This window comes from Odontesthes bonariensis, chromosome 17 (genome assembly GCF_027942865.1).
Source record: "Odontesthes bonariensis isolate fOdoBon6 chromosome 17, fOdoBon6.hap1, whole genome shotgun sequence".
In the NCBI taxonomy this organism is placed as follows: domain Eukaryota; kingdom Metazoa; phylum Chordata; class Actinopteri; order Atheriniformes; family Atherinopsidae; genus Odontesthes; species Odontesthes bonariensis.
The window spans coordinates 3,403,551-3,418,076 of NC_134522.1; the positions used below are offsets into that span (position 1 = coordinate 3,403,551).

Sequence of the window (14,526 nt, forward strand, 5' to 3'; positions counted from 1 at the left end):
TGTTAGCCTTTGAAACCAGGCGGCCATTTTAGGTGAGTTGTCCTGTCTGGCCTTGTTTTTGCTGGCATTCTGAGTGACTGTAGGACTGTTTAGGTGAGTTTGTCTGCTGAATTTGCTGGTTTGTTTTGTCCTGCCTCCACCATTCGGGAAAAAAGTTAGTATGAGTATCAGGAGAAGTATGCGGTTTGGAACACAGCCTAAGATTAGCTTCTCCACAGGGTTCGAGGCTCTGGTCCTAAGGAAATGAATGTCATTGTATTTTAATAACCAGTAGTATGATGACACTTTTATCTTATTTGATTTTGTTGTATTTTACTGCTTTCACTGTTCTTTTATCGTTTTTATTGTTTTTACTTATTCTTCTCTTAATGAAAAAAAAACATGCGTTAAAATGCGATAAAATATTTATCGGCGTTAAATAATCAACACATTAAGGCGATAATAACGAGTTAACTCGCCCAGCCCTAATCAAAACCCAACCAGTTAATGTGGTTGAGGTGCATGTTCAGGCTAAAGAAAACCCAGACGGATGCTCCACAGTTCCATCGTTCTGTAAAAAACAGTAAAGTGTTCATTAATCCAGCTGAATTCCCATAAAGCTGCTCTCATTCACATATTTTTCGGTTTATTTTGTCTGAAACCGGGACTAAAAATCAGCCCATTAAGACTATGAGTCAGCTCACTGAAAGCATTTCCAGACTGTCGCTCTCCTCTAATAAAATAATATAACAAATAATACATTTAAATAAAATAAAATAAAATAAATATTATTAAATAAAACAAATAAAACCTAATAAAATAAATTATAAAAACTAATAATAAAATAATAATTATGTAATATTATAATATAATAATTATATTCACCTCTAATAAAACCTCTTCAGATCTAGGCTAAAAACCTACTTATTTAGGATTGCTTTTAATACCCAGTAGTATGATGACACTTTTATCTTATTTGATTTTGTTGTATTTTATTGCTTTCACTGTTCTTTTATTGTTTTTACTTGTTTTTACTTATTCTTCTCTTTATTTATCACCTGTTGTAAAGCACTTTGGTACACCGTAAGGATCGTCTGTAAAGGGCTGTATGAATAAAGTACATTTAAGTACATTTGATTTGATAAAAGATATTTAGGGGATTTAACTCATTTTAATCGGGTTAAAGTCATTTTTATGTATTTTTGCTCAGTCGCTCATGATTGAAATGAGCCAGCAGTAAAATAAAATACATTTACTTTGTAATGTCCTTTACAATGATGACAGTGATGATAACTTAACGATGTGCTGCTGACCGTTCCCTCAGAAAAACACACAAAAACACAATTAATGTTGCATATTCTGCAGTATCAGAGCTGCACGGGCACATTTTCCTCTCTTTCACATCTAAACAAACTGAACTGCATTCCTTAGGAGTGCACGGCTTTGTTCTCGTGTTTGATAAGACTGTGATTCTCTGGTTTATTTGGACGGGCGGCTGCTTTAACCAAGCAGTTTTTCAGTTTGCGTAAGCTCAGGGACGAGGATGTGGAGCTCCAGAGAAAGTGAGCGTACAGCCAGCGGAGGGATGAATGTGAGGGCAGTGTCAATATTTGTCCACGTGCACAACAGAGGTTTGTTTGTGCCTGTGTGTGTGTGTGTGTTGCAGCCTGGAGTGTATCTACAGTATGTGTGCATGTTCAGAGGACCTCACCAGTCAATCCCTGTGGCCTCCAGGTAATTGCTCCCATATTTGCCAGATTTGTGGTTTCAGTTAGCTCGTGTACCTGGTATGTGTGTGTGTGACTGTGTGTGTGTGTGTGTGTGTGTGTGTGTGTGTGTGTGTGTGTTAGCATCTGTGGAAGCCATCACTCTTTTTTAATGAGTGGTGAAAATGGAGAGACAAAAAAAAAATCCTGCTTGACATTTTCTTCCTGGAAAAGCCAGTGAGAGTACGAGATGGAGATGATTCATGTTCATACCTGCATTGCATGGCATGGTGTGCACATGTGTATATGCTGCATGTATGTGGGTGGGAGGAGGGTTAATGCACTGTATGTTCATCACAGATTATCCATCAAATTCTGTTGTAGCTCAGAATAGTTTAGATTCAGTTTATATTTATATTCTAGGGCTGGGCAACGATTAAAATGTTTAATCTAATTAATCACATGATTTCCCTGATTAATCACGATTAATCGCATTTGTACGTAAAATCCAAAAATGAATCCAAAAGTAGTGTATAGCTTTTAGCATTTAGCTTTATTTTAAATGTGCTGCCATATGAATGAAAGTGCCATAACATTTGTTGTGCAAACACACTTTTAACATCAGCATCTTTCTGTAGTTTTTATGTAGAAGCCTCGCTCCACTGTCTGTTTCCTTGAATGACTTGCTGCTATCAGTTGTGTGTTTTGCCTTTAAGTGATATTTTAGACTGGAACTACTACGCTGAGAAGACAATTCAACTTGGCAGTGTTTACAGATGACTTTGGTTCTGTCGACTCCGCCGTCTGGAAGAACTTTAACATGAAAATGGCCGAGTAAAAGTTCCGTACCCTTCTCCATGTTTGGTGGATCCGCCGATTACTTTCTTTTCCTGTTCCACAGCAGACAGCAACAGACTTTTACAAAATAAAAGCCTGTGAGCAACAAACTTTTACAAAATAAAAGCCTGTGAGCAACAGACTTTTACAATAATAAAATAAATAATAAAACAGGGCTGGTCCGTGCCGTAGTGGGTTGAGCAGGCGCCCCATGTACAAGAGGCTACAGTCCTCGCTGCAGCTGGCCCGGTTCAAGTCCCACATCAGACAGCCCTGTGCTGCATGTCATTCCCCCTCTCTCTGCTTCCTGTCTCTCTGAACTTTCCTATCCATTAAAAGCACAAAAGCCCTCCAAATCTTTTTTTATAAAATAAAAGATAAAAAAAAACATGCGTTAATGCGCGATAAAATATTTATCGACGTTAAATAATTAATGCGTTAACGCGATAATAACGAGTTAATTCGCCCAGCCCTAATTTTTGGCATTAATATCATTAATTTTTCTGTTGGTAAAAATCACAGAAAAACAATTCCAGTGTTTTTTTTCAATAATTCGTATCTTTAAACGTGCACAAAACTAAGTACATCCCCGGCTGATATACATAAGATGTAAAATGTCTACAAATCCTGAATATTTAAAGTCACATTTAGAGCATTTCTTTCTGCTCTTTGTCTCCCCCTAGAGTTGAGGATGTAACACCGGTGTCATAAAAACAAATCTCTGTGCGAGCCCTGCACATGCACAGCCATACACAAGTTTTTTGTCATGTTGAAGAGACCAAAAAGACGCCATCAAAAAGCTCACAAAAATGTCTAGCATCTATAACGCAAAACATGGTGGCGCAGGGATGGAAACCAAAGTGGTGAACTGCGGTGTGTCAGGCCTGGGAATGTGAATAGCAAAAGAAGAAACACGTAACTTTAAGGTTCACAAACTTCTACAGTGTTGCTTTAAAAAGAACTTTGAGCCAAAGTCCAACAACAATGGAGGCAATTAATTGGAAAGAAATCATCTTTAAGTGACCAAACAACAGAAAAGGATCCAGAAAAGTCCCCCCTTCTTTGATAAAATTCACGTACTACATTGAATATGTTGAGGTGCTTGTCTGTTTTAATGATCCTCAGAGCCAGGACATCCATGATAATAAAAATCCAAAGATGCAAAGCTAAAAGCTTGGTATGAGCCAGCAAAACAACAGCCACAAAGACGAGGATCAAAGGAAAGCCTGTAGTATTCAAAAAAAAGAAGCGATTCAGGTGTGCCAATGAGGGAACTCCTCATGTGAAGTTAAACTCAACATAACACACAAGTGGGTAAAATACGATGATATAAAACAGGAAGTAGGGTCAAAAAAGATGCAGAATGTTAACCGATGACTACATGTGAGCTAAAATACAGAAAGACAAAGACAGTGACAGAACCAATTAATGTAAATGCATTTTATTTATACAACCCTTTACAGACAATCATTACGATGTACCAAAGTGCTATACAGCAGGCAATAAATAAAGAGAAGAAGGAGTAAAAACAATAAAAGAACAGTGAAAGCAATAAAATACAACAAAATCAAATAAGATAAAAGTGTCATCATACTACTGGGTATTACAGCCATCCTAAATAAGTAGGTTTTTAACCCAGATCTGAAGAGGCCCAGGTCAGAAATAAGACGCAGCTGGACGGGGAGCTGATTCCAGAGCCTGGGGGCAGCTTTGGGAAAAGGCTCGCTCACCCCAGGGTTTATGAATGAAGGAATATGGAACAAACAGATCCAGTTAAAAAACAAAACTTCAAAGTAATCATAACAGGATGTTCGTCCACAAGGGAAGGTGCATTGTTGAGAAGAGCCTCTTCAGGTATCAGTTCGGTTCAAACGGTGGATTTAGATTGAGGTTAATGGTTAAAACATTGGACTTTATGAAGAAGGGAATCTAAAAAATAATTACCCTGCCTGGAACAAGAAACTGTCCCTGGAAACAGGCCAAGGGGTAGAGTTCGTTGGCGAGCGCCTGATGGCCGCCAGCAGAACCTGCTCAGGCTCAGCCCCAAACGGTTAAGGGCTCTGGTGTTCCTGTCTATAAATTGTGGTGATGGAAACTGGCTTGTGCTTTGTGAAACATCACGTCAACACACACGAGTTGCACTTCTGCAGGTGTCGGTGCACTGATGAGCCTCTGGCCGGCTGCCACACAGCTGGACTTTGTCTCAGAAGGCAGGAAGGTCACATAAATGAAGGGCTTTCACCCACAGACTCCATTAAATGCGTTCAAGCGTGAAATTGAGTGCAGCTGACTCGACAACGAAACATGTCAGGGACAGATGAGGAGGTGACTAAAATACTGCACAGTCCGGGGAGGCTAACAGAGATGCTGCTCAGGTTCTGGGACTCCGGAGAGAGAAATCATTTAAAAAGGAAGGATGTTTGGAAACCTAGGGAACTTTCCCATAAGTTGCCGTCCTCATGGGCGGATTCCCTAAATACTCCGGTGACAACTCGTCCAGCCTCCTCAGGCTGATGAGCTGTGAGTCAATATGTCGGGTCAGATACTAAACTACTAAACTGAAGTTCTCCAAAAGACACGCCAGTAAAAAAATTTACTGGACCATCAAACACCTGATAGGAGATAAACTGGAATGTTATTGAATACTCAGGCTTATTTTCTGGCACCATTGGTGAGAGTAGCCAATCACTGAAGGCCAGGAACCAATCCAAGGCTGTGTTCGAAACCGCATACTTCTCCTACTACTCCTACTACTCATACTAACTTTAACTTTTTTAAGTTCCCGGATGCATACTAGATTCGCCGAAATGTTGAAATGTTGGGTATGCATCATGAGGTTACTACTCATACTCAAACTACCCAAGATGCAAAGTAACGTGACGTCGCCGATCGTCATTTCCTGTCAAAACGGCAGTTTCAAGCTAGCTACAACGAGGGTAGGTTCACTTCCTGTTTTCAAAACAAAAGCACCAATTGTATGGTAATGGCTTTCCCTATGATAAAAGGCAACGGGTATTTTATTTTGTGAAAATAACCGGAAGTGCGTTGCTCACTGCGGCTAGCTTTAGTAGCGCCGAATTCGTGGGAACAAAATTGTAAACAGCCGGTATTTTGTCAGGTTTTCAACACGTTGGGGATCTAAACGACTACTTTCTCGCCTGAAAATGTTTCAAATGTTGCTAAAGTTTACAGAGTTTAGAGCTTAAGCAAAATCAGCTTCAGGCTCGGGCAGGAGCGAAATGCATTGTGGGTAAACGCTCTGCATACTGTCTGATCGATGAGTATGCAGTATGCAGTATGTAGCGTGTAGCGTGTAGTATGCGGTTTCGAACACAGCCCAAGTGTCACATTCACTGTTGGAGCTCAACATTTTGATCATGAAGGTAATTGTTAAGAAACAAATGCATAAATTTCATGGTATATGGTCAATTTTAAATATCAAGGTGGTGGTTTTTAAATGTTGCCGCAGACTAAAGACTTTTGATACATTTTCAGACTTTTGTCATTTGTGAATTCTTGATCTGAGACAATCCGTAAACGGTTCACAAACAATCAATCTGAAGTGTTGAGCAGATTTTTACAGATTCGTTTCTGAATGAGACCAACAGGCCTGAGAAAAGGGACCGTTCCAGCGCTGAATTACTCTCTCAAATCAGTGTTGAGCCATTGGATAATAATATCTCACCTAATACATACTTTCTGTTCTCTCAGGTTGTCTTTCATTATTTGATTTATTTACCCAGCACTGTTCAGAATGAGACAACGCAAAACAAAATCAGCAGAAATGAAGTTTTTTTTTTTTTTTACTTATTTTTATTATGATTTTTCATTGATTTAAACATTGACATTTAAACATGAACATTATATCCCCATCTGGCAATAATAATAATAATAATACAAGTAAATAAATAAAACAGAATAAAAATAAATAAACAGATACATATAGAATAAAACAAACACAATGATACTAATGTAGATAAATAATCATTAATAAAACAAAATTACATTCCAATAGGGTCACAGCAGTGCACAAATTGCAGAACTTGTACAGTTAATTACAATTCAAAGTTGTGAGTTTCCAGAAAGTCCATATAAGCTCTCCATAAGTGAGCAAAATTATTTTTCTTTTTTAGAATATATGTTAGTCTCTCCAAAGCAAGACAGGACATCAGTTCTTTTGTCCACATTCCAATAGAAGGTGTGTCCATACTTTTCCACAATTATGCAATTATCCTCCTGGCTTGTAAGAGTCCAAGAAATCAAGTTTTTACCACATTACACCCCTATTTTAGATGTAACTGGACCATCTAATAACAACCAGTAAGGCTTTTGAACTGAGGTATAAAGTGTAACGTCATCTCACTGCTTCTGATGCTAAATATCACCTTTAAAAAATATTTTTACAAGGAAATTCTGTCAGTTGAGGAGGATCCAAACATTGAACGTTTTTATTGGAAAAAATCCACATAAATTTAAATTCCAGATACTGTAGGTGCATGATGGACATTATGAAAGAGAAGTGAGCAACTTATCAGCTCCAGAAGTAAGAGTTAAAACATCCTCCAAAACATTTATATCATTAACTGACACATATAAATCAAGCAGGGAGTGTTCCTGAACACGGCCTGTAGTTAAAGTTAAGGAATAAAACTCCTAAAATCGAACCCTTTTACACCAATCGCCCAATTCCAGAAATTTGCTTCGGGGGAGGCATCGACGGCCACTGCACTTTCAAACCATTTGCAAAGGCTCTGCAAGTGTCTGTTAATGTTTTAGATGTCTTTAATTGGTTTCTGGTACATTATTGTCAGACATATCCCATCAGGTCTCCACTGACTAACTATTGAGAAGTAAAAAAACAGCTTTTATCGACAGTAGATTATACATTTCTTAGTGTGGGTGGAGAATCGAAGGGGGTGTTGGTGGCTCAGTGGGAACATGCAACCACACTGGAATACAAAGAGAATACATTTAGCTCATTTTACTATCAAGACGAATGGTTTCCCATTCAAATCCCCAACTGCTGATTTACCTACTTTAATCTCCCAGCCGCACAAAGAACATCACCTCACACCTGGAAAATCATGTCTGAAGAGGATTCAGTTAACTGTAGGGGATCTATAACCTGCACCACCCAAGCACAAAGAGTTCTGCTTATTTTCTTTGTAATTGGTCTCCAAGTTTTCAATACTGCAGTTTCTTTAGGAGTTTTTAACTAGTTTGTGTTGCCACCTGCTGGCAAAAAGTGGGCACAGCCCTAACAATAGGAGTGTACAAGAGAAAAACTCCATGAATGTGACTTTGTTTTTCATTAAATACCAAGGCAATGGCTTGGTGCTGCGACCATTTTACCTATTATTGATTATGGTGACTATATATACATAAACACCTGTGCCCGATCTCTAAAGATGTTGGACGGTGTTTATCAGGGAGGTTAAAACAGGCTGGAATCTCCTCACTCACCGTTGGACTGTACTCTCAGTATCTGTTCATCATTATCTATATGCAGACTTTTGGATGGGTTTAATCTAATTTAAATGTCCATCCTTGGTCTGCTGCCAGCATACTTTCTTCCCACAGAAGAGCAATCATAGCCTTCACTCACAGTCCTTTCAGTGTTCCCTGCATTGTCTGTTTCTTTTAGATCTGACACTTTCTAGTTTGATTCCAATCAGGAATTGTTACATTTTATTTAAATACTGTATGCTCTGTATTGAAGGTTATCTTACTTTGAAACCAAATTGTTTAACTCTGTTCGAAACAAGTCTCTATTGTGAATATGACTTCGTGTTTCAATGAGATAATCTCTGTAAATAAAGATTAATTTATAATGAAATTAAATCATTAGAAATGTTATAAATGCAGCTGTGTGTAGCATGACATGGGGATGGGTAAATCCATATAGAAATATGTAATTTACATATGGTGGTTGCTTTTAGAGATAACGCTTGAGCTCATATGCTGTATAAAAGTTTCAACCAGCTATAATAACTTCGGAGTCTATCTAAATATTCTGTTGTATCCCAGGTTTTAGAGAGAGAGTCCAAGTCCAAGTCCAAGGACCCACAACACATCATGGTGCATAACTCAACTTTTCACTACAAATTGCTATTAACAGAATTTTTAGCCGCTTTCGGACAGACCGTTCAAAGAAAGTAGTTATCAGAACTACCCTCCACGAATTTCGTTCTGATAACTATCCTTCCCCAGCGGAACTGTTTCAGTCTGCATTCGCACATGAGTCGGGACCTGATAGGGACTGATGCGGCGCAGCCGTCTGCTTCAGTGACGTGTTAGCCGTTAGCCGTTTAGCGCTACATTCAAACATAAAACAAAACGGTAAAAGTAAGGAGAGTAGAAAAAACACCACCAAGAAGCTAATATGGAGAGCGGGGAGGCCACCGTGTTTATGGTCTGCATGATGGTGATATTAATCATGGACAAATTAAATCACATCAGGCGTCTAATATCGAGGCTGGAAAAGCTCACAGAGAGAGTCAGGAGACGATACTTTTTCATTTCATGAAGGAAGAAAGGAGAGCAGAGCGCTGCAGACAAATAAGACCAGTGTAAGTTTAACTTATTAAACACCCACCAGTTGTGTCTGTGTCTATGAGGAAACATTTCAGCCATGATAGCATGACATGGGGCGTAGCTACCGACCACCACACACCTCCGTTAGATTCGTTCTATAAGAACTATGAAAAGACCCGACCTCGGAGAAGGAGCTAAATAGGAACTAAGGGAGAAAGCCCCGAGTTCCTGTATGTCCGAACACGGGAGAAAACGGCCCCGCGGATTAAAAGGTTATTAGAACTGCCAAAGGTTCCTACAGTCCGAAAGCGGCTATTGTCTCCTCATTCAAGTAAAAAATGTCTTCGTTGACTGTATTTCAATGGCCAATCTTACGGGAAATCGGTTGGTTTCCTTAGCAAGGAAATTGTTTTTGAATTGTATGTATAAATTGGAGTAATTTCGAATTAAATTAATTGGATTTGATTTTATCATGATTACAATGAATTGAACTCCAATTGGCTTGAATTGGATTATATTGTTAGTCTATAAGTCTACTATTAGTCTATTGTCTATCTTTGCAATTATTATTGAAGTGCTTCGAGATGAGATCTGTTGTAATTGGGCGCTATAGAAATAAAACTGAATTGAATCAAAAGTTATCATGAAGTGGTATTTAGTTAAGTTTAGCGATAATCACGTCTCAGTAGAAATGATTTTCAGATTCCAAATGACCTATGTCTTGGAGCAGGATGTGGGATCCATGAAATTCAAATCATAAATTTCCATTAACACATTTACAGTCTCCTCAGAGACTAGCAAAAATTGTCGTAGCTGACTGTATTTCAAGTCATCATGGCGGGGTATTGGGTAAAGTTTTCATCTAGCAATAATCACGTCTCAGTAGAACTTCATAGACTATGATATTGCCTCTGCGCAAGAGTGAATTTCATGTGTTTTTATTTTTCTCTCTGGACTCTAGCAATACATTACTTTATGCTTGGCAATCCTCATAGTGTCAGAATGAAATATATTTGAAAAATGGAACTTTTCGAGCTTTTAGACTCTTACCTTACTTTAAGGGGCGGAGTTTAAGTCCAACGGCCAATCACAAACAGCATCACCATATCATCGTCCAGAAAATACAGTACATCCAGGAGACTTTGAGTGATGCACCGTGGATGCTGTGCGTAGTTGGACCAGTCCACTTCAAAAATAAAGACACATGAAATTCACTCTTGCGCAGAGGCAATATCATAGTCTATGAAGTTCTACTGAGACGTGATTATTGCTAGTTGAAAACTTTACCCAATACCCTGCCATGATGACTTGAAATACAGTCAGCTACGGCAATTTTTGCTAGTCTCTGAGGAGACTGTAAATGTGTTAATGGAAATTTATGAATAGAATTTACTTGGATCCCACATCCTGCTCAAAGACATAGGACATTTGGAATCACAAGGACAGTGGGTTAATTACGTACTCCCTCATCTAAATCAATGGATGTGGAAGTGCAATATCCGATTTAAAACTATTCCTTTGATGCGGAAAAAAGCTAATACTCCAGATTGCCAGTAGGAATACGCCAAGGACCTGTGACGTCGGCTCCGGCTGTTTTATGGACAACGACTGCTTTAGGCAGGACTGACCAGAGAAGAAACCTCGCAAACTGAACCTGTTGTTAAAAAGTGCTGACACAAAGGAAACCTAAGAAAAACTCTGGAAAGAGAGGAGCAAAACAGTAATAAAGACTCTCACACTAAGCCGAATAAAGCAAGGACATACAGATGATATGAGCCTTCCAGATCCAAAGGCTTGAAAACAGGTAATATGTTTTTAGTATTTCCCTTCAACTGTCCCTGAAAAATATGCCCTATCTGTGAAGGAAGCTTAATTAGTTTCCGAGTGTCATTACCTGTGAAAGTTTGGCTGCTTAGATCTGGGACTTTGAGACTGTCATTGCTGCCATGCAGTTGCCAGCAAGAAGTGTTCTATCAGGATGGTGACAGATTGTTTCCCTTTAGAATTTCCTCTCTCAAATGAAGTTTCCCATCGTCTGTTGGAGGCCTTGTTTGAGGATTTTTTTCTTCTTGTCCCTCTGGAATTTAAGACATTACTTTATGCTTGGCAATCCTCATAGTGTCAGAATGAAATATATTTGAAAAATGGAACTTTTCAAGCTTTTAGACTAATGCCTTAGTTTCTACTTTAAGGGGCGGAGTTTAAGTCCAACGGCCAATCACAAACAGCATCACCATATCATTGTCCAGAAAATACAGTACATCCAGGAAACTTTGAGTGATGCACCGTGGATGCTGTGCGTAGTTGGACCAGTCCACTTCAAAAACAAAGACACATGAAATTCACTCTTGCGCAGAGGCAATATCATAGTCTATGAAGTTCTACTGAGACGTGATTATTGCTAGTTGAAAACTTTACCCAATACCCTGCCATGATGACTTGAAATATAGTCAGCTACGGCAATTTTTGCTAGTCTCTGAGGAGACTGTAAATGTGTTAATGGAAATTTATGAATAGAATTTACTTGGATCCCACATCCTGCTCAAAGACATAGGACATTTGGAATCACAAGGACATTGGATTAATTACGTACTCCCTCATCTAAATCAATGGATGTGGAAGTGCAAAATCCGATTTAAAACTATTCCTTTGATGCGGAAAAAAGCTAATACTCCAGATTGCCAGAAGGAATACGCCAAGGACCTGTGACGTCGGCTCCGGCTGTTTTATGGACAACGACTGTTTTAGGCAGGACTGACCAGAGAAGAAACCTCGCAAACTGAACCTGTTGTTAAAAAGTGCTGACACAAAGGAAACCTAAGAAAAACTCTGGAAAGAGAGGAGCAAAACAGTAATAAAGACTCTCACACTAAGCCGAATAAAGCAAGGACATACAGATGATATGAGCCTTCCAGATCCAAAGGCTTGAAAACAGGTAATATGTTTTTAGTATTTCCCTTCAACTGTCCCTGAAAAATATGCCCTATCTGTGAAGGAAGCTTAATTAGTTTCCGAGTGTCATTACCTGTGAAAGTTTGGCTGCTTAGATCTGGGACTTTGAGACTGTCATTGCTGCCATGCAGTTGCCAGCAAGAAGTGTTCTATCAGGATGGTGACAGATTGTTTCCCTTTAGAATTTCCTCTCTCAAATGAAGTTTCCCATCGTCTGTTGGAGGCCTTGTTTGAGGATTTTTTTCTTCTTGTCCCTCTGGACTTTAAGACATTACTTTATGCTTGGCAATCCTCATAGTGTCAGAATGAAATATATTTGAAAAATGGAACTTTTCAAGCTTTTAGACTAATGCCTTAGTTTCTACTTTAAGGGGCGGAGTTTAAGTCCAACGGCCAATCACAAACAGCATCACCATATCATTGTCCAGAAAATACAGTACATCCAGGAGACTTTGAGTGATGCACCGTGGATGCTGTGCATAGTTGGACCAGTCCACTTCAAAAATAAAGACACATGAAATTCACTCTTGCGCAGAGGCAATATCATAGTCTATGAAGTTCTACTGAGACGTGATTATTGCTAGTTGAAAACTTTATCCAATACCCCGCCATGATGACCTGAAATACAGTCAGCTACGGCAATTTTTGCTAGTCTCTGAGGAGACTGTAAATGTGTTAATGGAAATTTATGAATAGAATTTACTTGGATCCCACATCCTGCTCAAAGACATAGGACATTTGGAATCACAAGGACATTGGATTAATTATGTACTCCCTCATCTAAATCAATGGATGTGGAAATGCAAAATCCGATTTAAAACTATTCCTTTGATGCGGAAAAAAGCTAATACTCCAGATTGCCAGAAGGAATACGCCAAGGACCTGTGACGTCGGCTCCGGCTGTTTTATGGGCAACGACTGCTTTAGGCAGGACTGACCAGAGAAGAAACCTCGCAAACTGAACCTGTTGTTAAAAAGTGCTGACACAAAGGAAACCTAAGAAAAACTCTGGAAAGAGAGGAGCAAAACAGTAATAAAGACTCTCACACTAAGCCGAATAAAGCAAGGACATACAGATGATATGAGCCTTCCAGATCCAAAGGCTTGAAAACAGGTAATATGTTTTTAGTATTTCCCTTCAACTGTCCCTGAAAAATATGCCCTATCTGTGAAGGAAGCTTAATTAGTTTCCGAGTGTCATTACCTGTGAAAGTTTGGCTGCTTAGATCTGGGACTTTGAGACTGTCATTGCTGCCATGCAGTTGCCAGCAAGGAGTGTTCTATCAGGATGGTGACAGATTGTTTCCCTTTAGAATTTCCTCTCTCAAATGAAGTTTCCCATCGTCTGTTGGAGGCCTTGTTTGAGGATTTTTTTCTTCTTGTCCCTCTGGAATTTAAGACATTACTTTATGCTTGGCAATCCTCATAGTGTCAGAATGAAATATATTTGAAAAATTGAACTTTTCAAGCTTTTAGAGTAATGCCTTAGTTTCTACTTTAAGGGGCGGAGTTTAAGTCCAACGGCCAATCACAAACAGCATCACCATATCATTGTCCAGAAAATACAGTACATCCAGGAGACTTTGAGTGATGCACCGTGGATGCTGTGCGTAGTTGGACCAGTCCACTTCAAAAATAAAGACACATGAAATTCACTCTTGCGCAGAGGCAATATCATAGTCTATGAAGTTCTACTGAGACGTGATTATTGCTAGTTGAAAACTTTACCCAATACCCCGCCATGATGACTTGAAATATAGTCAGCTACGGCAATTTTTGCTAGTCTCTGAGGAGACTGTAAATGTGTTAATGGAAATTTATGAATAGAATTTACTTGGATCCCACATCCTGCTCAAAGACATAGGACATTTGGAATCACAAGGACAGTGGGTTAATTACGTACTCCCTCATCTAAATCAATGGATGTGGAAGTGCAAAATCCGATTTAAAACTATTCCTTTGATGCGGAAAAAAGCTAATACTCCAGATTGCCAGAAGGAATACGCCAAGGACCTGTGACGTCGGCTCCGGCTGTTTTATGGACAACGACTGCTTTAGGCAGGACTGACCAGAGAAGAAACCTCGCAAACTGAACCTGTTGTTAAAAAGTGCTGACACAAAGGAAACCTAAGAAAAACTCTGGAAAGAGAGGAGCAAAACAGTAATAAACACTCTCACACTAAGCCGAATAAAGCAAGGACATACAGATGATATGAGCCTTCCAGATCCAAAGGCTTGAAAACAGGTAATATGCTTTTAGTATTTCCCTTCAACTGTCCCTGAAAAATATGCCCTATCTGTGAAGGAAGCTTAATTAGTTTCCGAGTGTCATTACCTGTGAACGTTTGGCTGCTTAGATCTGGGACTTTGAGACTGTCATTGCTGCCATGCAGTTGCCAGCAAGAAATGTTCTATCAGGATGGTGACAGATTGTTTCCCTTTAGAATTTCCTCTCTCAAATGAAGTTTCCCATCATCTGTTGGAGGCCTTGTTTGAGGATTTTTTTCTTCTTGTCCCT

General features: G+C 39.2%; 5 non-coding genes across 5 annotated transcripts; 4 read left to right on the forward strand and 1 right to left on the reverse strand.

Annotated features, from left to right (window-relative positions):
- Positions 1-9,838: 9,838 nt before the first annotated feature.
- LOC142366958 (U4 spliceosomal RNA) lies at positions 9,839-9,979 on the reverse strand. The gene has a single exon (XR_012766939.1). It is a non-coding gene; the product is annotated as a U4 spliceosomal RNA (small nuclear RNA).
- A 290-nt stretch (positions 9,980-10,269) lies between these two features.
- Positions 10,270-10,410, forward strand: LOC142366947 (U4 spliceosomal RNA). Its single transcript, XR_012766929.1, has one exon. It is a non-coding gene; the product is annotated as a U4 spliceosomal RNA (small nuclear RNA).
- A 990-nt stretch (positions 10,411-11,400) lies between these two features.
- On the forward strand, positions 11,401-11,541 carry LOC142366942 (U4 spliceosomal RNA). Its single transcript, XR_012766925.1, has one exon. It is a non-coding gene; the product is annotated as a U4 spliceosomal RNA (small nuclear RNA).
- Positions 11,542-12,531: 990 nt separating this feature from the next.
- Positions 12,532-12,672, forward strand: LOC142366950 (U4 spliceosomal RNA). Its single transcript, XR_012766933.1, has one exon. It is a non-coding gene; the product is annotated as a U4 spliceosomal RNA (small nuclear RNA).
- Positions 12,673-13,662: 990 nt separating this feature from the next.
- LOC142366993 (U4 spliceosomal RNA) lies at positions 13,663-13,803 on the forward strand. Its single transcript, XR_012766969.1, has one exon. It is a non-coding gene; the product is annotated as a U4 spliceosomal RNA (small nuclear RNA).
- The last annotated feature ends 723 nt before the right edge of the window (positions 13,804-14,526 follow it).